Here is a 24471-nt window from a genome sequence, read left to right on the forward strand (position 1 = left end):
GTTTGACAAGCTTGGGCATCCACACCAGTGCACTAGACCTATGCCGCTTTCTGAACTTAAATCCAACAAACTCATGTGGCTGGTGGCCCCAGCCGTGGGCAGCTGGACACAGAGCACTTCTGCCATCATGGAAAGTATTTTTGAAAGCCCAGCTCTAGAAATTTTGATGACCTTGAATGGTTCTCTGTCTATTTGGGGGATAACGTGGAGGGAGTTACAGAGGAGAGGAAAGGGAAGGGAAGAGGCCTGTTGTCTTCTTACACCATGATTTCACATGGATACAGATGAGGCAGAGGACATCGGTGAAGCCACTGGGCCTGCACATTGCCCTGTGGGACTCATGCACATCATGGGCCATAGTGGAGGTTATGGTTGCAGCTGATGGAGGGAACCCCGGCCTCACAGTCTACAGTGAAGACAGCAGGATTTGATTTGGGTCCTAGGGGATAACTGCTATATAACGGTGACATGATAAGTCAATGTCACCTTCAGCTCCTCCACTCTCAGCAAATGTCACTGCCATTGTGAGTCTGAGATGTCTTTCTCTACCCGCATCGAACTCCTCAACAGACTCAGCACTTCCTCCTCATCCTTAGCCTGCAGCCCAACCATCCATGTAAACATACACACCCCATCTCCCACTGGAACCATCTCAGTGGCCCTTCCCTGGTCTCTCCAGGGTCAGATCTTCTTCCCACAACACGGCATACAGAGAACCTTCCATCACAGCTGTCTTTTCTGCACATAGGACAGTGTGGCAGAGGCTTGGAAAAGGGCATGGAGGACCCCACCCACACCCAGATTGAGCCAGACCACACCACCGCACATCGGGGTCACCTCACACTGCCACCCCAGTGCCCTTCTCCCTGTAAGGCCTAACTTGGCTAATAGGGGGCTTTCTAAAACGTCTGGGCTGGCAGTTGCTCTATATGGCCTGGATGGTGATGATGAAGAGTCCTCACGGTTGTACAGTCATCACCTCTCTGCTCTCTGCTCTTGTGCGAAAACACTGCACACAGCTTCCAGAAGCAGCTGTTGAAAGATTGCTGAGTCACCGTGATGTCTATTAAAAGCCTTCCTCAAAACAATGGGAGGCTGTGACTTTGGGGTGAAACCTGTACCCAAGCCCACAATAACCTTCCCCAGCCTCATCTTCAAAAGAAAACGTGCCACATCTACAAGGTGACCCCTCAGCCCAGCTGGGGGGCAGTAAGAACTTGAGGCAGTGTCCCTTGGAATCTGCAATACCGATGTAGATCTGTCGTCCCTGATGGGGCTTCATCGTGTGAGGGCTTTACACCCCATGGAAGGAATCGGCTTTTACGACACCTGAGTAAAAATGGCTCACAACTGAAATGATCTGATACAAACATAACCCTTTGGGTGAAAACTGAAAGCTGGAGAGAACGAACTGCATCACCTTCGCAGCCTGCCTAAGCACGAGCGTCAGAAAAGGTATTTTGCATAAGTGATTTTTTTTTTTATTTGGGTCATTATAAACGAGGTTCTCTGTGCTGACGCCGTTCTGAGTTTAACAGGACCTTTCACAGCCCAGTTGTGTGTGAACCAAGGCCAGGTAACTCTTGGTCATCAAAGATTAACCTGTGAAAATGTCTCTGTACCCATTACCTCATACCAGAAAAAATAATAATGTTATGAACTCTTGTGTGGGTATGCAAAGCAGAAGCATATTATTAAAAGCTTTATTAAGAATTGACAGAAAAATACTGGGTGGTGGTAGTGCACACCTTTAATCCCAGCACTAGGGAGGCAGAGGCAGCTGGATCTCCAGGTTCAAGGCCAGCCTAAGCTACAGAGTGAGTTCCAGGACAGCCAGGGCTATATGGAGCATCACCTGAGAGCCGGCACAGGAGTAAGGTGAAGGTTGTCTGGTACCCTGGAGCTCAAGTCCAACTCCTTCTGGCCTGTACCTGTACAAAGGGGGCCTGAGGACAATCTGCCCCAAACACCTGTGGATGTGACATGGTCTGTGGCCTTTGCAGGTGCCATTGGTTGCACTGAAGTCATATTGTGGGAAAGTTGTTTCCAATCCATCATGGCTGGTGTCTTTAGGAGAATAGGGAAACCACCCCAAGGAAGCTGACTATGTGGAAATAGATGGACTAAGAGGACACCATGTGATAGAGGGCCAAGGGCCAGAGAAATGAGCCAGGAGGTACCAATGACCAAGGACACCTTCAGAAGGTAGAAAAGGCCAGGAAGGATGCTGGCGCTTGAAGGGTCAAGCCTTGGTCACCTCAACCTCAGAGCTGTGAGAGAGTGAGTCCCTGTGCTGGACACACAAGATTCACTCTTGTCTGGATGCCAAGCTGTCCTACCTCAGCCCTCCCCAGGGGAAGGGAGGACGTTGTGGGTGGGGATGAGAAGCCTAAGACGTGCCTGAAGGTCATGTTCTTTCAAGTGTGTAAAATCACAGGTGTAAGAGGGAGGAGTGAAGCCAGGTGGTGGTGACACACACCTTTAATCCCAGCACTTGGGAGGCACAGTCAGGCGGATCTCTGAGTTCCAGGCCAGCCTGGTCTACACAGCAAGTTCCAGGACAGACAGGGCTACACAGAGAGACCCTGTCTCGAAAAAAAAAAAAAAAGAAGAGGAGGAGGGAGAGGGAACAGGGACACTCAAGGTAGTGGGAGACTTGTTTCCTTTTCTTTTCTTCCCAGGGCTTTATTTAGTGTTGCTTGACAAACTTTTGTTAAGGCCAGTTAAGAAAACTTGCAAGGAGTTAGAGAGATTGCTCAGTGGTTAAGAGCACTGGCTTCTCTTTTAGAGGACCCAGGTTCAATTCTCAGTACCCATATGACAGCTTACAACCATCTTTAACTCCAGCTCCAGGGGATCCAATGTCCATTTCTAACCTTAGAAAGCACCAGACACACTGGGCGATGGTGGCTCACGCCTTTAATCCCAGCACTCGGGAGGCAGAGGCAGGCGGATCTCTGTGATTTCGAGGCCAGCCTGGGCTACAGAGTGAGATCCAGGACAGGCACCAAAGCTACACAGAGAAACCCTGTCTCGAAAAACAAAACAAACAAACAAACAAAGCACCAGGCACACCCGTGGTGCACAGACACACATGCAGGCAAAAGGCAATACACATAAAATTTAAATTAAAAAAAAAAAAAAGAAAGAAAAGAAGCAAAATCCTCAGACCAGACATGTTTGTTGACGTTAGTAACCACAGTGCTGCCTCGTTGCTCAGCTGCATTGCTCTCGAGTGACGTTGCAGGCAGAGGCAGAAACCACAGTTGCTGTTCACCAGGCCAGCCAAGAGAGCTGTGTATCTTGATAAGACTGTTTCAGCCTGTCAACCTCACCCCTGTCCTTTTGGAGCATCCTTCCAAACCTTCCTTCTAGGAAAAGATCACCATTACCGTTTCAGCTGTTTCCTGTCTTCCACTCCATCTCACCGTAGACTCTGATGAGGTTGTGCTAACATTCACAGGGTGAGCCATGGCTCTTGGTTGTGATGACTTCAGGATACACTTCAGAACATTCCATCTCACTGTTTTTCTCTTTAGTTGCATCTAATTCAATCTTCAGCCTGTCCTTTTGAGAGAGGTCTCATGTAGCCCAGGCTAGCCTCAAGCTCACTCTGCAGCAGCAGACTTTGGATTTCTGATTCTCCTGCCTCTACATCCCAATAGCTGGAATTACTGATGTGTACCATCACACCTGTGGTATGCAGCGCTGGAGTGGAACCAAGGTTTCATGCATGCTAGCTAGGTAAACATCCCACCACCTGAGCCAAATCCCCAGCCCCTCTGTGAATTCCTAATGGTGTGATATTTTTTTCCTTTTAAGTTTTTAAATTTTATATACAAATCGCAAAGCCTTCCTTGACATTATTACCCTGTCTGGGTCATGGTACTTCCGTTTTTAGCATCTCTTCCTCCTGACCATTCTCCACATCTTGTCTCTTTGTGTCTGACGATCTTGGACTATGGGCTCGTGAAGCATGTCTTCAGAGGAAGTGAAACCACATGAGGCCCAGGACTTTGTCTTTCTTGAAGGGAACTCTTTCTGCGTCTGAATTGCACCTTGAGAAGTAGTGGTCTAGGACCAGTTATTCCCAAAGTCTAGACTTGAAGATTTTCTCATTGGTGGGGACCAGGATTCAGGACCTGAGGGACGCTAAACCATACCAGGACCCTCCCCCAATTCCTGCAGCACAGCCCTGTAGGATGCAATCCCAACCCAAAGCTGGGGTCTCTTTTAACAAAGCCCTCAAATTCTAGAGCATCCACCGAGGTCCAGGTTTCATCCACTGTTTTTCAGTGGGTCAGTGCCCAAACCCCCAAATGGCCACACATGCCAGGTTCCTGTCTCTGGACTCGGGCCTCTTCCAGATTTTGGTGCAGTCCTTTTCTGTAATCTTGCTAATTCCCTTGATGCTGGGGCTGCCTATCATGCTTGGAAGACAATGCTGTGACGAGATTTTTGCAAAAAGAAAGGGCTTGTATTGAGCATCACCCAGCAAAGAGGCAGGCAGCATGCTCCAGTTGGCTTCTGCTGTTTGGGAATGGACTTATGGGAAGGGTGAGGGGTACTGCTTGAGGATGGGTACAGATGTTGGCATGCCTCTTCATGATGGGTACAGATGTTGGCATGCCTCTTCGTGGGTCATGTGTTCCTTGGTGGGGGGATTATGTTCTCCACACGGGACTCTGAGCTTGTGACATCAGGAGGTCATCAGCTGGGTGAGCAGCCTGAGCAGGGACAGCCAGTTCCTAGTTGGCCCCTGGCAGGTTCAAGCTCATCTCAGTAAAGGTCCCTCACAGAGCTTGCCATTTGCCTAACCCATACCAGCTCCACCTTGTTGCTTTAAATTTTTATTTTGTTTATTTTACATTTGCCTGGCTTCTTTGAGTACCCTCTGTGAGAGAGTTATTGGGAATTACCTTGTCTGCTATTCTTGGAAATAACTCTGCCTTCAGCCAGAAACTCAAGTGTGGGTAAAACCCTACTTACAAATATTTCATTTAGAGAACATCTCCCAGAGCCCTTTTAGATTTTTTTCAAGTGACATGCTTCAGGTGCATTTACCTAGCTGCAGCTTCCCGCACTCTCCACGTGTCATACTGCTATTACCTTCACTTTAAGAACAAGGAAATAATGGCTTGGAGATATATAATAGTTCAACCCAGGGCACAGGATGGAAGGGGTGCCACTCTGATTCGAACTCGGGCTTGTCTGGCTGGGAAGACTACCATTTCCCTCTTTTCTGGAAGCAGAGAAAGTTGGTCAGGAGCTGAGCAGCCACCACAAACAGCCAAGAAAGCAGCAGATCAAACAGGCTCTTGCAGCCTATTCTGTACAAATCACTTCAACCATAAAATTTGACAGCTTGTAAATAACGGCTGGAGAAATCCAGAGAGAAGAGGAGTAAAATTAATTTGAGGCTGATTGTCCCAGGTCTGTGGCTGTAACCCCCAATTCTCTGTTTCCCAGCCCATAACAGTCTCCTGTGAATATTTACTTCATTTCCACGCTCCTCCTTTCTCCAGCAGTGTCTAATGGGGGACGTGTCAGTGGACTGTCTGTTTATTTTAGGAAGTATAGAGACTTGAAAGAGAGTTTTCACTTTTGAATCAGAGAAACTAGTTCTTTTTTTTTTCTTTTTCTCAAGGACAAAGCAGCATGGGATGGCAGTGTGTAAGCAGGCATTGAAAATGTAAATATTTACATGCTCAGCTAAGAGATAAAGGATTCTGACCCCCGAAATAACTCAGGAATTGTCTTAGATAGTGGGCTTGGAGGAACATCATAATGCATTTTATCATTATTTTAAAACATAAAACCATCAATCTTTGTGTAAAATGCTGAGTTTAAGCACACATTCCAGAAAAGCATCAAAAACAATAATTAGAAATTTTTATTCCCTTCTGTTTGGGGATCTGCTGATGAGTCTCCACACAGCAGCATGCTGCACAGGCTGCCTCTAAAACTCTTCCAGGAAATGCTAGACTCTGAGGAAAATCTGAAAACCTGCTGGAGAGCCGCATGGCATCATCCCTTTAGGGATTCAGTCTGTAGAGGGACCAAGAGTCTGGCCTCCCACCAGCTCCAGCCACTGAGCTGCTGGCCGCAGGGTGTTTAATTTTCAAGATGCAGAGTTCAAAGGGCACCCCCTGAATGGCGGAGAGAGGATATTAAAAAGCCCTGTGATCGTACCAATGAAAAGGAATGTCCAATCATATACCCGTTATTCTTTAAATGTAAGCAAATTTGTCTACGTGTGCCAAATAAGACTTAGTCCATCGCTGATCTTACAATACAATAGTCTGTCATGGCAAATGACTAGCCGTCTTATAAAACATGCTTTCAGATTTTATATACCTAGAACCTCAGTTTTTGAGAGTATTCCATGGCCATCTGGGAAAAGGGTAGAGAAGATAGCCTTGAGGGGAAAAAAACCTTTGTAAATGCATCTCATCAGAAGAGGATTGAAAGAGCTGTGTGTGTGCATGCATGCCTGGCATATACATGTGTGTGCATGTATATTACACATATACATTTGTGTGAGTCCACATGCCCACATCTTCATACACACATGAACACACATCCGTATATATGTATGCATACACACCTGCAAACACATGCATATGCATGAGCACACATAGATACATACATGTATAAGCATGCAAGGCAGGCAAACACACACATGTATTCACATGCTTTCATACATAACGTGGTAGCTAAAATGAGAACAGCCCCCACAGGCTCCTATACTTGAACACTTGGTCCCCAGTTGGTGGAACTGTTTGGAAAGGATTACAAAGTATGGCCTTAATGGAGGAGGAGTGTCGCTGGGGATCAACTCAAGTACCCTTGATCACCCTAGGAGTAACTGGGTGGCTTCACCCGGAATGGATCAGCTAACCAAAGAATCGCAGTACAGCCGTGCAGCACTGGGAGACTATCGGTGCTACACCAGGCCCCATTGGTGCAACCTACTCCCAAGGGGCTCCCAGACATTGAGTGCATCCCACGCCCACACCAAGGCATGCCACCATGCACCTACCCAAGCCCACCAAAGAAGCAGCAACCTACACGACCTGTGGAAACAGAACTGTCAGCTGTGCAGGTATCAACACAGAAAAGCTAGAAGCATTAAAAAAAAAAAAAAAAAGCCAAAGGAACATGAAACCTCCAAAAGAAGTTAGCAACAGACACCAAAGGAAAGAAAACTGAGAAGTTCCTTAGAATGTAATTACAAGTGATTTTTAAAAGGGAGCCCAACAAGATACAAGACAATACGGACAACCCAATGAATGCTAACAAACTTCACACACAGTGTAAGGAATGCAGTGGAGACGGATCACAGAAATTCATCAGTCTTAGAACTGGGTGACGGAGGTGTCTCAGTTGGTAAAGTGCCCACTGAACAAGCAGGAGGTTCTCTGTACAACCTGGTAAAAAAGCCAGGTGCAGTGTTGAGTGTTTGTAATCACAGTGCTGGATGGGGGAGACAGGTAGACCCTGTGGTCTCGGGATATCAGTGAGTCCCAAGCAAGGGAGAGACCCTGTCTCAAAACAAACAAACAAAACCAGGGAGTGGTGGCCCATGCTTTTAATCCCAGCACTCGGGAGGCAGAGGAGGGTGGACCTCTGTGACTTCGAGGCCAGCCTGGGCTACAGAGTGAGTTCCAGGACAGCCAGGCTACACAGAGAAATCTTGTCTCAACAAACAAACAAAAAACCAACCAGGTAGGTGGTGGCCTGAGCAATAATACATATACAAGATTGACACACATGCACACATGTGCATATAATACCCACACAGTCTTAAAACTAAAGAACTTACTTTTTAAAAGCACAGTGGGTAGCCTCAACAACAGACAATATCTATCAGGCAAGAAGAAATAATTTACTGACTTCATTCCTGGTCTTTTTAAATGACCCAATCAGACCAGAAATAGAACAAAGATACTTTAAATGAAAGAAAAATAAATTTAACTGAATAAAGAAAGCTTACAAGATTTATGATACACTGTTGAGTGGCAAGCTTTGATATTAAAGGTGGGTGCTCCAAAAAGAGGAGGGAAAGGCCGTATAAATCAGTAGTAACTTATTTTATGAAATAATAGGTACAGCTTTTCAAAACATAGAAAAGATGTATTTTACACGGAGGAAGCTCCAAAGACTGAATCAGACCATATGATGTCAACTTTGAGATATATAATAAACTATCAGAAGTCTAAAACAAAGAGAAAATTCTGAAAACAAGAGGAAAACATCAAGTCTTATATAAGAACAATAAGGGAATCCCCATTAGAGTAACTGGCAGAAGTCGTACAGACCAGGAAGAAATGAAGAGACATATTCAAACTCCTGAGAGAAGCAAAATTGGTAACCAGAATACTACATTCAGTAAAGTTATCTTTCAAAAATGAAAAGAGAAAAATAGTTTAAAGGATAAGCAAATGTGACAGGAATCCATCACCACTGGATAGTCTTGCAATTAGTACTTTAAGGATATAGATACCTCGAGGCAAAATAGATAAAAATTGCTATCATAAAAAAAGACATGAAAGTATAAAACTTACCAACAGACCAGATATACAAAAGAGAATAAAACGTTATCAGTCCAGAGAACCTCTAAACTAAAAACATGAACAAGAGAAGAATGAAGATATACAAAATGTAGAATAAAGTAAACAGAATGACTGGAGTAATTCCTTAACAATCAAAAATAACCTTAAATGCAGACAGCTGAAGTCCCCCAACTGAAGGAATTAGACTGGCTGAATGGACTAAGCGGGGGGGGGGGGGGGGGGGGGGGGGGGGGGGGGGGGGGGGGGGCTTGATGGTATACTGCCAGCAAGAAACTCACTTCCCCCTGGCAAAGACACAAATAGAAAGTGAAAGATAATTCTTTACAAAAGAAAGTCAAAAGCAAGCAGTAACAGCTACAGTTACATTAGATAAAACAAAGTATCAAAACAACTATAAAAAGAAACGGTCACCATATAAAGACACCAATCCAATAATAGGTACTCAAAGTCATAAACATACATGCTCCTAATATGGAATACTCAATTATAGAAAAAAAAAAGCATCATTGAAAGGGGGAAAGACAGACTGCAATACAACAAATTATCAGAAGAGACAGATAAATGGGGAAAGAAAATATGACGTGTGTCTACAATGGGATATTATTCTGCCATGGAAGCAACCTTGTCACTTGTGGCAACATAGAGTTAGAGGACACTGTTAAGTGAAGTAAGCCAGGCTCAGAAGGTTAATTCTGTGTGCTCTCAGTCACATGTGGAAGGTAAGAAGCTGACATCATACACGTCAAGAGGAAAGTATTAGTCATTAGGGGCTGGGATGATGGATAAAAGGAGGCTGAAGAGCAGGTCACAAAATATAGTCACATGGGAAAAATAAACTCTCATCTTCTACAGCACAGCAAGCTGTGTGGTTTCCAATTCAGGTTATATACTTGATGAACAAAAAGGGAAACAAAGAAACAATCCATGTTTAAGGAGACTGGATGTTAGTTGTCCTGACTTGAGTGGATAAACTATCACATTGAACTCCAGAGGACAAACCACCTTTTTAAAATAATTTTGAATGGAAAATACCTCCGTGGCCACACTGCTTGTATTCCAGTGAATCTGCATCCTTTTTCTAGGGGCCAGAATCAGTCACGCTGCTTGCTTGTTCTCAATCCAGGTTGCAATTCATTTAAAGTAGGAGCCTCACAAGCGAGACTAGTAAGTTGCCCTCTGTTATTATGGGAAAGCTTTATGACCAATAACGGGAAAGAGGGGGGAAAGGAACAGGGAAAAGGAGAAACTGAGACAGTCTTCAGTGGGTGTTCAGCTGTCACCACTTTTAATATCTGTATCTTGGGCCAGGGAGATGGCTCTGTGGGTGAGGGTACTTATCACTAAACCTGGTGACCTGAGTTTGATCCCTAGGACATATAAGGTGGACAGAGAGAACCAACTCTTTCAAGCACATGCCTACTATGGCAAACTTGAGTCCAGTACCCTCAGGCTCTCAGCGCACACACATACACACACACACACACACACACACACACACACACACACACACACACACGAGAGAGAGAGAGAGAGAGAGAGAGAGAGAGAGAGAGAGAGAGAGAGAGAGGAGAGAGAGAGAGAGAGAGAGAGAGAGAGAGAGAGAGAGAGAGAGAGAGAGAGAGAGAGAGAGCATGCCATACCACACAGCTTCCAAGTAATTATTTGGTCTGAAATTTGCCTGTGAACTTTTGAGGACATGCCCTTAGAGAGAGTGAGCAGTGTGAAAATGATACTGAACCCATTACAAAGAAGCATCACTTTGCTAAAGTGGGACAGATGTTTCCCCCATCTGGGAAACGGAGGCAGAGGAAGTAAATCATCTCGCAGGATAAGAGAGGTTGGAATAGTTACCTCACTTAACTCCTTGGCATAACTAGTTTCTGGCTAGAAATGTAACAACAGGCACTCTGTTTTAAAATTTAAAAGGTTGACTCACAAATTCACTGTGGGCTGAGTATTCTAGGAGCTCACAATGCTATAACTTGCTTTATGATGAAATGTTTCGTTCACAATATGGTGTGGTTCTGCTCCAGGCTTGAGTCTTGCTTTGTATATAATCGAACATTCATAGGTTAGTGAACTGGATATTGGCTCACACTTAGAATTCCAGCAGGCTGGGGTAGGATGATTGTTGAGAGTTTAAGGCCAGCTGGGACTACAGAATAAGACTTTTACTTAAAACAAATGAACAAACAAAGAAATTAGTGGGCCCAAGGATTTGACCCCACGTAGAATGCATGAACTCTCCAATTATCTCATAATCACATAATGGGGGAAACCCTTTGTTTCTAACACCATTTCCTCCATTGGGGAATGATGAAGATCTGCTGCCTCTAAGTACTGCCAGCTTGCCTGATGTCACACATCGTAGCCCTCTTCCCAAGGATCTTTCCATTTCCTGTAGACTTGGGGTTGGCTAACTAGTCAGTCTATCAATGCCTTTCCTATTTCCTGGCCCCTCAGCTTCCTAGATGGGCAGCTTATCCCTCCCTACATGTCCTGTCTCCCTGGCTCATTTCAGCATTTTCCCTTTGGCCCTTCATGTGGTCATTTACCTGCAACATAGCTGGCATTAATGTTACTGTTTACATATTTTACCTGCTCTTGTTTGGAGTCCGATTGGTCTTGGGATCTGAAAATTATCTTTTCATCAAACAAGGCAACTATCTGACCACGATGCTTCTGAGAAAGAGAACCCAGTGTGTCTCACCATCACACACTCCTCTGTGAAGCTGTATGTGTGTGCATGTAGGATTGTTTAATGCCATCTGTCAGTCCCCAAGGTTCTGTGCATCTTTCTCCATTTGTGTTCTCACTTCAGATTACGTGATTTTTGTGGGGATCTTCAAATCAACTGCTGTTACCTTTCCTCCCTGCTGTGAAGTCCACCTGGCGCCTTTTATGCCAGCGTAACTCTACTTTTCAAAGTTCTAGACATCCCACTTGGTTTTCCAATCATTTCCATTTCTTCACTGTGATCCCCACTCTGTCCCACTTGTTCATCCTCCAGCTTCCTCTGTTCTCTGAGGGTGTTAGGAAGATCCATTATAAAGCTTCTTTGCCAAGTGGAAAAGCTGGTTGTCCCATAACTGGCTCCTGTTGTGGGAGGCCACCACGTTCCAGCAGAGGATGGCCACCTCCCACACATGATCACTGAAAGACAGCTCATGAAACTAACTAGATTAAAAATATTCTAGGGGATGAGGACAGACCACAAGATAACACGTGCCAGGTACTGCTTGCCTGTAGCAGAAGTTTCTCCGGTCCCATCTGGTCCTGAGGTCCTATAGCTGCTTATAAAATAATCTCTCAGAGGCTTATATTAATTAACAACTGTATGGCCTATGGGAGGCTTCTTGCTAGCTAGCTCTTTCATCTTAAATTAACCCATTTCTATTTATCCATGTATTGTCATGTGTTCCATGGCTTTACCTGTGTCCCATTACATGTTGCTCCTTGGAGGGCAGTTCGGCGTCTCCCCTTACTCTCCTTTCTCAAACTCTCATTATCTTTCTTGGATGTTCCCACCTGGCTCCATCCTGCCCTGCCATAGTCCAATGCAGCTTTATTTACTAAGCAATGGGAGCAGCATATATTCACAGCATACAGAAACATATCTCAGAGCACTTGCCATTGTTCACTTATTGGGAATTTTTATATATTAAGAATGTCTATTAGAGCATGGCTCAGTGGTAAGGTATGTATGTATTGCCTACATATGGCTCCTGTCCCATAACCGGCTTACTCCTTCTTTTTGACTGTGGATCATGTCCTGTGTCTCAGTCTGTCTGGTGATCAGAACTCAATACAGAACTCTATGGGTGTGCTCTAGAGACCTTGGGCTCTATGATGTTTCCCCTTCTCAGTACCGGTTGCCATGACAACAGGCAATTGGTCACGGAGTGATCACCGTGAGCTTGGCTTCACCGTCTGCCATGACTTTCTCTGTGGAAGTCCAAAGTGTCTCAGACTCTTTCACTTGACTGTACTTGACTGTCCTTCCTATGTCCTACGTGTCTTTGTAGGCTGGCAGCAGCAGCCACACATGACACTTCCTTCAAGGGCTTCCTGGCATTACTAGTCAACTCCATCAGCCTTAACATCCAGCCTGGCATGTCTTAGACTGTGACAATGCCTCTCCCTGTTCAACCTCCAGTTTCCTTGCCTCAGTATCAACTCCCAGCCAGATTTGACTAGCTTTCCTTTGGTCTGGAAAGCTTCATCCTGAGCCTCAGCCTCAGGAAGGATGCTATAAACACTCCAAGTGCTTTAGGCTAAATGGTCTCTGCTCTCTGCTGTGTCTCCTCGCAGCCTAGCTGCTCTAGGAGCCCAGAACTCTACATGTTGCTATCTCTCTGTGGTAGTTTGCATGCAGTTGGCCCCGATAGGTTCATAGGGAATGGCATTGTTAGGAGGTGTAGCCTCGTTTGAGTAGATGTCACATTGTTGGAGAAAATGTGTCTCACTTCACTTCCTGCTTCTTGAGGATCAAGATGTAGAACTCTCAGCTCCTTCTCCAGCACCATGTCTGCCTGCATTCTGCCCGCCATGATGATACTTGAGTAAACCTCTGAAACTGTAATCCAGCCCCAATTAAATGTTTTCCTTTATAAGAGTTTCCATGATCATGGTGTCTCTTTCAAGCAATAAAAATTCTAACCAAGGCTCTCTCTTTGGGTTTCTGCCTTCTGTACCACAGATGGGAGATTGTCCTTAGGAAGAATATAGGGCACTGCTCAGTTTGTGAGCTGTTTTTCAGTGATCATGTGTGGGAGATGGCCATCCCCTGCTGGGACGTGGTGGCCTCCCATAACTTGTTCCTGCTCTTTGCAGCTGCAGGGTATGTATGGCAAACTCTCCAATACAACAGTTACCCATTACTGCTCATACTCACCTATCAACATATACACGGTGAGTATCCACAGTGTTCTTGGCACTGGGAACACAGACCAGAACAAGTGCTGAGATCTTCACACCCAGGAAGCTCACAGTCTAGGGATAAAACAAATGCCGAACAACCATAAAAATAAAGCTGTGGCTGGAACTGTAATGGACACTGTTGGTTAAAAGCACCGCACAGGGAGAGCCAGTACCCCAGTGCTGCCTGGGAGAACGGCTCTTCAGAGAGCTGATGTGGGAAATGTGAAGATCAGACCTAAAACCATTGCACAGTTAAAGGGATGAAGGAGAATCTGTGATAAGGCAGGGGGCAGGCTGGGAGAGAAGGCTCTAGGTAGGAGAGGCATGTTGAGGTGCATCTACAGCTCTGGGTGGGACAGGCATGTTGGGGGGCACCTACAGCAAAAACCATGTGTGGCTGGACAGGTGATAGAGGCCTTATGATGTCTGACATGCTGTCCTTGAGAAGAGGAGCCAGACCACGGTGCCCCAGCACTATGGAGTCCGGAAAGCTATACTATTCAGCCAGGTGCCAAAATCCCAGTCCATGCATCACCTGTTCTGAATGAGCCTCTCCAAGCACCAGAGAAAATAAACTTCTCAGAGCATGTGGAAATGGACTGAGGACCCAGGCCTTCCAAGAATCCATGTTCTGTGGACCTCCGCTGGTTCTCCTCTCCTTCTAATCTCCAGATGAGGGAACTATGCCTGCTGCCCTCACACCAGGAGTCCTTGCTGCTCTGACAGAGCCTTCTCTGTGGCTGTGTTTAGTTTTCCTGGGGGAGGGGTGAAGATTCTAGAATGAAGTGAGTTTGGCCAGTACTCAGAGGGAGCTAGGACATGAGAAGAGTTGGTGTCAAGGATTAAAAATATTCTAGGGCATGAGGACAACCACAAGATAGCACATACCAGCCGCTAGGTACTGCTTGCCATTGTTAACTTATTGGGAATCTTTATATATTAAGAAATGTCTATTAGAGCATGGCTCAGTGGTAGAGTATGTAGGTATTGTCTATGTGTGTGAGTTTTCTGAGATTCCTGGGGGGAAGAGAGAGAGAGAGAGAGAGAGAGAGAGAGAGAGAGAGAGAGAGAGAGATTCATCCTAGGTTTCACTCTGTAATTTGAGCTTAAACATTTTAAATTATTGAAGGAAAGATTTCAAATATAGTATCTATAGCTCATGTTTTGGGTCAGCCCTTCACATGCTACCTAATTGCTTATTTCCAGGTACTCAAAATGGGAAGTCTTTGCCTAACATAAACAAATATTGATTATGATGACCAATTTCATCCTCAATTAATTGGTGATTAAAATATTTTTCTCTTAGGCAAGAAGTAATCAATATTCATACCCACATCATACTTTTTGAACTGTTTTAAAAGGAACCATGTGAATTAGAATTTTTAAAGAGATGCTGCTACAGCAAAGGCAGGCATTTTTCTCTGTGTAAGATTCCAGAAGGGAACATAACTGCACACACTAGAAACAGCTACACGCCCATCATCACATGTAGCTATAACCTAACCGCTCAATGTCACATCACATACGTTTTATCTGGCTAAATTACTGAAAATAAAATGTATAGTGTGATATATTGCAGCCATATAGTGTGTACAGTTTGTATATAAAAAAGAATGATTAAAAGTCGATGAGAGAGTGTTTATAAATCTTGATTGCTTCATAATTTTAACTTTGAGCAACATTTTTATCATAATTATAGGCTTTCTTAAAGCATTTATGCAGATTGTTGTTGCTCAAAAGGGGGTTTATTCCATTTTGGTATAAACTACACTTTTTTTTTCTTTATGAAATCACTCTTTGAGTTCCTAATACCCAGTACTCTGCCAGAGCCGTAGAATTCAAGTAACAGGAGGCGTTTGCCCCGCAGAGTGCGATGTCCCTCTGTGCCCTGGCCATTCAGTGCCCATGGACACAGGGTGAAGTGGTGCAGTCCCACAGTGACCAGTACTTGACACGTAGGATACTCCTGACCCTTCTCCCACATGTGTGTCCCTGTGAGATTTGTCTACTTCTGCACCCAGTTCACAGATTAAGAAACTGAGCCCTGCCGGGCGGTGGTGGCGCACACCTTTAATCCCAGCACTCGGGAGGCAGAGCCAGGCGGATCTCTGTGAGTTCGAGGCCAGCCTGGGCTACCAAGTGAGTTCCAGGAAAGGCGCAAAGCTACACAGAGAAACCCTGTCTTGAAAAACCAAAAAAAAAAAAAAGAAAGAAACTGAGCCCTGAAGGCTTAGCCAGTGACAGATTGTCCCACTGGACATTTGATCTGGAAAATGGACCTAGGAACAATCAATGGTGCAGTTTTATTTTTGACCTTGAAAAGTTGAGGTCCCAAAAAGGTGATGTAACCTGCCCGGTATCCTGTCAGGATATTTACTATTACTGAGCCCAGTGGACAGTGTGAATAAAATTCAGGCTAAAAACACTCAGAGGCCTCAGCAGCTCATAGCCTTACTGCCCGGGCGGGCGGGGGGGGGGGGGGGAGTGAGTGAGGTTTGAGGTTCTTTCCCTCCAAGAATTTTCATCTTTGCCACATGGTCTATGAAAAGGGTGGGGGGAAGATATCACCAGAAACAAAACACAGAACTATGTGAGGAAGCATAAAGAGAAACTGTCCATAAAAATATCTAGTAGACTCCACCAAACCAATCTACAAATCTCTCCACGTTCTCTAGGGACCAAGGCTGGTCTTGGTCTCAGTTCCCTCATTTCATCCCAAGGCCAAGGATGATACCTGCCAAACAGAAGGTGATCCACAAATGTTTGTAAGGTAGATGAATGAGTGAGTGTGAGGATGGGTGGATGGAAAGGCAGATGGATGGAGGGATGACAGATAGATAGATAGATAGATAGATAGATAGATAGATAGATAGATAGATAGATAGAGCTATGTGGGGATGGATGAGTGGATGGATGAATGGATGGATGGATGGATGGATGGATGGATGGATGGATGGATGGATGGGTAGGTGGGTGGGTGGGTGGATGGATGATGGATAGATAGACGGACAGACAGACAGACAGACAGATAGAGCTATGTGGATGGATGGATGGATGGGTGAGTATATGAGTAGATAGAGAGACTAAGGGATATATGGACAGATGGGTGAACAGATATGTAGATAGGTGGCTATGTGGATGGATGAATGGATGGATGGATGGATGGATGGATGGATGGATGGATGGATGGATGGGTGGGTGAATGGACAGGAGAGTTGGTAAATGGATGGATGAATGGGTAGATGGATGTCTGAAAAAATAATAAAAAGCAACAAATAAGGGGTTTCTATGAATATAATATGACATGTAAATTCTTTGTATAAATTCACATAAAGAAATAAGCCTTTGTCAATAAGGTTAGTATAAACCTTAAGATATAACCACCCTTATTTAAAACAAACAAACAAAAGAACAGTTTGAATATAAGATAGTATGTAACAGGTGCCCTACTGTTACCATGGATGGCATATGTTTAAGAAGTCACCAAGAAAGGGAGTGCTCATGTCAGGTTGGCATGCTCATTGAGACATGAAGACTGGCCAGAGTGTTCAGTCACTGCAGACAGACACAGAAAGTCACCCACAGCATGCTGCCTGGGGAAGCCTGTGGAATCTCCTCAGAGAAGTGGGGTGTTCCTGGTTTGACCCCTCTCCATCATTTTTCAACATAGAGAACTAAAGAAGACCAGGGTGTGGATGAACACCGTGAGCACAGGAAAGGTCTGTAAGCAGAAGGGCCCCATGCTTCCCATCAGATCAGACAAGTCCTTTGTTTCTCACAGCAGTGCAGGGTCAGGTGTCTGCTTTAGGATTGGGAAACCAAGCACTAGAGATGTTGAAGAAGTCAACTACAACCACGCAGGATGGAGCAAAGCCAGACTTTGGCATAGACTGTCTTACAAATGTAAGACTCTCTGCCATCTCTTCATTTATCAACAAATATGTCAATGCCTATGGGGTTTCAACCACTGTTCCAGGTGACAGCAGATCCTATTTGGTGACCTCCTTCCAGAGACTAAGAATTAAAGTCTCGAAGGCTGGCCAAGATTTTCTTACACTAATCTCACTTCCACCTATAGTAAGAATAAGCATAAGAAATGTCACATGGCTGTTTTAACTTTTCTGATGAGTTAATTGGGCAGGTGAGACGGCGCAGTGGGTAAAGGCCCCTCCTACCAAGCCTGACAACCTGAGTGTGAGCCCCGGGACCCACACAACGGAAGGAGAGAACTGGCTCCCACAGGTTGTCTTTGACTTCCACATTCACACTGTGGTGTGAAATGGGCCACCACAACACACACAGTAACTAATTCATTAATGGCTGAACCAGGTATAATGGTACATGCCTGTAATCCCAGCACTTGGGAGGCAAAAGCAGAAAGATCAGAAGTTCACAGTTTATCTTTAGTGGCATACGGGTTCAAGTCCTGCTTGGATAACATGAGACCCTGTCTCCAAAAGAAATTCAATTAATAATTGAGAAGGCCTTTTAATTTACACACCATACATTTCTGTATATCATAAGTATTGTTAGCAGTGTGTTGTGCTGCTTATATCACATTACACACAATGTGCCTGTATCTGAGAACTCATCCCGTTGAACAGGGCTTGAGTTCTTCGCCACTGATAGTGTTTGGTCCTTTGGTGCGGTCTTCCCATCGTGAAAGCTTTGCTTCTAGATCCAAGAACTGGAAGGAAGTACAGTTCCAGCCCCGTCCAGCGCTGAGGCAGAGAATGTCTTGAGTTACTAGTTTCGTTCCCCAAACAGTCTTTGGGGTTGGCTCCGGTTGCACCTGATTTACTCTATGGGTTGAGAACAGAGAGAGCAGAGAAGAGGAACAGTAGAAAGATGCTGTGTCCTGTGTCCAACTGGACACAAAGACATAGTCCGGCAGTGGTGGCACATGCCTTTTAATCTTAACACTCGGGAGACGGAGACAGGTGGATCTCTCTGAGTTAGAGGCCAGCCTGGCCTACAGAGCAAGTTCCAGGAAAGCCAGGGCTACACAGAGAAACCTTGTCTAGAAAAACAAAACACAAACAAACAAACAACAACAAACCATGAAGACAGATACTCAACAAACCAGTAGATTTGTTCTGTATGACTCACTGCTGAATGAACTGCTCAGAAAACATGGCCACAGGGCTGCTATATCTAGTAAAGCAAGGAGTATGGGATGTACATAGAACTTGCAAATAAAGATTATTTTTTGAGAGGACAGAATCCATTTCTATTGCTCCGAGTAGTAAGAAAATACACCCAAAGAAGATTGTAATTAGCTCTGACTGGAAAGGAAGGAAGGAAGGGAGGGAGGGAGGAAGGATGTACTCGCCCCCTTGAGCACACAAGCCACACACACACACACACACACACACACACACACACACACACACACACACAGGCACATTGAGGTGGTACTGGCCATCTTCAAGGATGCCTTTTTTTCATCCTTAGTGTGCCATCAGCAGCCTTCAAATCCAGGGTGCTAACCCTCCTGGATTTGCTGAACCCGGATGTTTACCCTGGAACCCGATGGCACAGCATCATCACTGCTCATGGGGACACTGAGCAGGAGTTACTGCCCCCTCCTCCTGAAGACTTACATCTTTCAGGCATAAGAAGTGTATCTAATGAAGATCTGCTCCTGTCCATCTGTGGCAGGCTCAGATGTTTCCGAGGAAACTGCTTTTTAAAAACCCAGGTGTGATGGTGCATGCCTTTAATCTCAGGCAGCAGAGGCAGGGAGATCTCTGAGTTTGAGGTCAGTCTGGTCTGCAGAGTGAGTTCCAGGACAGAGAAACTTTGTTTCAAAACAAAACAAAATGAAACAAAACAAATTAAAAAAAAAAAACCTCTTACAGGTCTGCTTTTCTTTTCTATTAAAACGTTATTAAAGTCCTGGCACAGAGAAGCTAGGTACCTGGGCCACTGTAATACTCTGCATATGTAGGGAAGTGAGGACGAGCCATGTTCTTCTTGCAGTCCTTTAGGGAGACCGGAGGACGCATCAGGGTCTGCGCCAGCTGTGTGTCATTCACCCAGCATAAGAAGAAACAGGCCTCAGCTGATCTGAGGGTCACAAAGCTACAATGACAGGGCTCTGGTCCCTGTTTATCACAAGGTAGACACTGGCCAGAAGACCCCTCCTCTTCCAGAGGGCCTCCTATGCAGGACAGGGTAGCAGAATGAGGCCAATTTTCTGGAGGGAAGCCCTGAGACCTTCTAAGTCTCCTGAGGCCATATTTTGTGGTACAATCTAAACTTTTTATTCCCACCTTCGAAGTCCATGTATAAATTCAACAAAACAGAAGGAGGAGCTGGCGGGACAGAGGGACCAAGGAAAGGACAATGCACGCCAAGGGCAAAACCGTATAACTCCACCCATCATTTTGTATCATGGTCACACGGCTTGGGGCCCTGGTCTGTAACTGGTGGCTGGCATCTGCATCTGGTGTACAAGCTGGACTTCACCAGGAGAAGAGGAACTGGACAGATTTTTCAGAAGCAAAGCCTTGCGATTCACATTCTTACTGCTGAATAATCAATCCTCTTCTGACGGAGGAGAGAGTGTAGACATCCTCATCCATGAACCAAGTGCAAGTATTAGAGTCCCCAGTGGAGAATTACAAAAGCCACAGGTTCCCCTCCGGCTGCTCTTTCAAAGCGCCCTCACTTAAGAACACAGCCCTTATGCCTGGCCCTTCAGACCTTTAGAAGAGGATCCTTGTGTGACAGAAACAGAGAGGTCGGCCTCTGGAAACCTAAACAAAGATGTTCTTTCCCATCTCCTCCTTGAATTCAGAACTTGGTGTCTTTTGGTCCCTTCCACCTTCCATGGCAGTTGACAAAGCCAGGTCCGCCGCCTCAGACGCCCGGAAATTAACGCTAACGCAGCCACCCTGCACTAGGCTCCAGGCCTCCTTGGCTCTGGCGTGGTCTTAGCCAGACTTAGGGTGACCTTAGACCTGCTGTAGGCTTTGCCTCAACCACAGGCCTTTTTGAGATTTCTGCGGGCCCATCCTCCCTCCTAAAGCCGAGAAAGGCTTGGTGCAAGGGCCAAGGAAAGCGCGTGGGCTCGGAGCCCTCTGCAGTGTCCGGGACTCGCAAAGAACAGCAGTGGTCTGCAGAACCAGAGCTGGGGACTAACTACCTAGAGAAGCGAGGGTGAGGCGGAACATCTGACCACGCCCACAACCTGCAAAACTGGTTGACCCCAGGCTTCTCCTCCCCAGGCGGCACCAGAGAGGCAAGTCCTGGTTTGGACAGACTCCCAGGGTTGTATGTCCAGTGCCTGGGACCAGGCTGTGACTTGTAGGATCCTGCGTCTGCTCTTCCCCGAGGACCCGTGTGCACACCAGTTCCCTGTGATGTGGGATAAACTCCACTTCACAACCCCCATTGATACGGGTTTGACGTCTGTTTGCCACAGTGTTCTGCACTTAGGCTAACACCCACTATTAAATGACAAAACCCTGGCAGCCTGTCAAAGCCAGCTGACTGGCAGCTGCTCGGCTTACAAAAACCATTCAAATATTTGCAGGTTCTGAGGCTTTCTGCACTGTTGTACCCAATCTTTCAGTGATTTAACATGTAAAATATAAGTCAAAGTTTTAAATCTGGATTCCAAAATGTTTCCATTTTCCATACAAAAGGAAAGAGCTTCCCGGTGTCTGTTGGAAGGACTCCAACTCCGAAGAGCCTCCGTATTTCTTGCCCCCAGATTCCTGCACAAACCCGGGTTTTAAAAAATATCTAGGGCCAAACTCCCTCTCCCTGGTGTTCCTGACGTTTGGAATAACCGAGCTAAATTACTTTAAACTCCAAGGAAATGCGCCTTCTCAGAAGTGGGTTGAAAAAACAAGGAGTCCCCAAGGAACTCCACCGGCTTTATTCCCCTCTCTCTGCCACACCAACGTGTCTTTGAGGTGGGGAAGCCTTGCTACTAGGGAAAATATTCCCAAAGAGCAGGTCGGTCTCCAGCGATTCCCAGCCCACTAAGTCCTGTACTGCGCTTCGAAATCTCTCAGTCCGATTAAGAAATAATTTACAGATGACAAAGTGCTCGCCTAGATTAAGATCCACGGAGGGAAAGTCATGTGGGTTTTTGTTTCTGAGATTAGAGCCAGTCACGGTTCTGCTGAAAACCTCAGCTGCCAGCGGTGGGGGGAGGGGGGAGGCTTACGTTTGTCCACCAGAGAGCTCCAGATAAGCACACACCCACAGCACCCCGATGGGGTGAACAAACGCTCGCTACTGTCACGTGTGCTGTGTTTGTACATTTCTTTTTAATATTGGTAACGTCTTTCCTTAGGTTGTGGGGGAATTGTAAATCCTTTGAGCCGAATTTGGGGGCATCCTTTCAAGGAAAAAAAAAAAGTTTGCTTTTTGAAACATTTCCTGGGTGTCGCAGAGGGTGTAGGTCTTAAGTCCAAAGTGCTGACGTCTTCCCACGGTTGGGGACCTAAGGGGAAAGGGGAGATGGGGTAGCGGAGAGAAGCTAGCAGAGAGACTTGAGCGGCTGCAATCGGGCGCCTTCTCAGAGGTTCTCCCCTGCGCTAGGCCCCGGGGGCCGGCGCCGTACTTCGGGGTAGACTGGCGGGCAGCTTCAGCCTGGCAGCAAAGGCCGGGGTACGGGGACCCGCCATGAGAGGGAGTGACAGCGTATCGGGAGGGTACCCCACTACACGCTCCCTGGCTCCGCTGCCACGACAGCTTCCGAGCAGCCCCACCCGGCTCTCTCCCGCCGTGCTCACTAGGACGCAAGTCCCCTGTCCCGGCGACTTTTTCTTTTTCTTTCTTTCTTTCTTTCTTTCTTTCTTTCTTTCTTTCTTTCTTTCTTTCTTTCTTTCTTTCTTTCTTTCTTTCTTTCTTTCTTTCTTTCTTTCTTTCTTTCTTTCTTTCTTTCTCTCCTTTTTTTAAACCTGGAGAGCTTTGTGTCCACACACTAATCCTTAGACACAGTCTTTCGTTATGTTGCTCCCCTTGGTAGAGGGAGCACTGGAGGGAGGGAGGACTAAGGAGCGCGTTGTGGAGGGGGGGCGAGTGATGCCCTCGCTGCTCCGGGGGAGGCCTGGCGCGGCGCCCACGGCCAAGGTATCCCCTCGGTGAGACAACAAAGCTCCAGCCGGGAGCAGAGCGGAGAGAGCCCACAGCGAGGACGCGGAGGGGGCGGAGGGGGGTGCGCCATTCCGATCCCGCGCAATGACCGCGCTGACTCAGGAGTGCGGGCGGGGGCGTTCCCCCCCTCCCAACGAGAGGTAGGGAAAACCGGGAGAGCCGCTCCAGGTGAAAGTCGCCGCCCGTGGGATGCCACAAGTGACAGCTGACGACGGGCAAGGGGGAGGGGGGGTGCGATCGCCGCTGGGGGAGGGTACGCGGTCCCTGCGGTCCCAGGGTCCCGAACCTCTGCGGTCGGGCCGGCGGGAGGGGCGGCAGGCGAGGGCGAATGGGGAGCGGCGGGGACCCGGCTGGGGAGCCGCTAGAGAGGGCCAGCGGCGGCTCCACCTCCCCGCTCGGCTCGGCGTCCCAGCTGCTAGCGAAGCAACGGCTCCCTTCTATTCACTGCCGAGCAGGAACAAAACCGCGGCTATTTATTAGAATACTTGTTTGGTATTGTTCAGTGCCACACAAAAGGCGCTTCATTATGTGGCGGGATCCCCCTTTTCCAGAGAGAAACAATAACCTGAAATTGTCTTGCGAGTCTTTTCTATCAATAATAAATTTCATTTTCTTGTCTCTCTCGCCTGCAGTGTGTGCGTCTGCGAGTGTGTGTGCCGAGCGAGGAGCGAGAGGAGCTTGTGCGAGCGAGTGTGCGAGCGGGGGTGAGCGTGTGAGTGTGCGTGCGCGTGGCGCTGGCGCCGTCGCCTCTGCCAGGAGCCTGGCCGGGCCGGGGTCCGCGGGCTTCAGCGCGTGCGCTTGGCCTGCGGGACGCCCAGGTCCCACGCGGCCCGGAACCAGACGGGGCTGCGGAGGTACAGGCCGGCCAAGCGGTGCGGACCCGCCGGGCTGCAGGAAGAACTAACTGTAAGTGTGTCTCGAACTCGCGCGGGGGGCTTCACCAGCCCGGCAGGGACAGGCGGGCGGGAGAGGCGCGGGGAGGGGCGCGGGTCTTCGTGGGCACTTTCTGCGAGGGGATGTGCGAAGTGCTCGCAGCCTTCCGGCCTCAGTGGGGAGCAGCCCGGTAAGGCGGTGGTGACCTTCGCAAGCGGACTCGTGGGTCCGCTGGTCATTTTCTTCTCTGTGTATTCACTCCTTCGCTGGTCCTTTTGGATTGGCCACCGCCCAACGGTCCAACGCCCTGGCTAGGTGGGTCGCCCTTAGGGGCAGAGGTGGAGGGAGGTCGAGCCAGTGGCCGTGGGGGCAAGATTTAGTGGGTGGCGGTGCCCCTTCTACTGGGGTCGTCTGCCCCTGCTCGCCCCCGGCCCTGCCGAGGCCAGGCTGCCGGCTCTCTGCCACCACTCTAGGCAGCGCCAAGAACCTAACCCACGGGTTGAAATAACCTTCTAAAAATTAACATGTTGAGGCGCGTGCCACTTAGTGAGAGGTGTTTTGGGCAAAGAATCAATTTAACTTTGACTGACCGACAGACTTGACTGTATTAATTCTGCTACTTAAAAAAAAAAAATCAATCATCCGGAGCCCTCGACACGCAGAGAGTGCCTTTGGACCGGGTGCCTGCCCAGTAGCTGCTGCCTTGGCGCAGTGGCTGTCGCGCCGGCTAGAGGAGGACTCCGGGAGAGCGATCCTGAGTACGCACAGCTGAGGGGGCCACCCGAAGCAGGGGTAACCCTGACCCAGAGACCCAACCTGTATAGTGGCGTCCTCCCTCGTCAAGCGAAAACGCACCATTCGGGGTTGGGTTAAACTTGTACGCACTCCGAAGTCTCCAGACCCTAGCTGGCCACCCTCATCTGCCGCCTCTTTTACCCGGTTCGAGTAGCCAGAGGATGGACGTATACCGCGACTTTCAGAGGTG

The sequence above is a fragment of the Peromyscus californicus genome, unplaced genomic scaffold, assembly GCF_007827085.1.
Source record: "Peromyscus californicus insignis strain IS unplaced genomic scaffold, ASM782708v3 Scaffold_23__1_contigs__length_62951481, whole genome shotgun sequence".
Classification (NCBI taxonomy): Eukaryota; Metazoa; Chordata; class Mammalia; order Rodentia; family Cricetidae; genus Peromyscus; species Peromyscus californicus.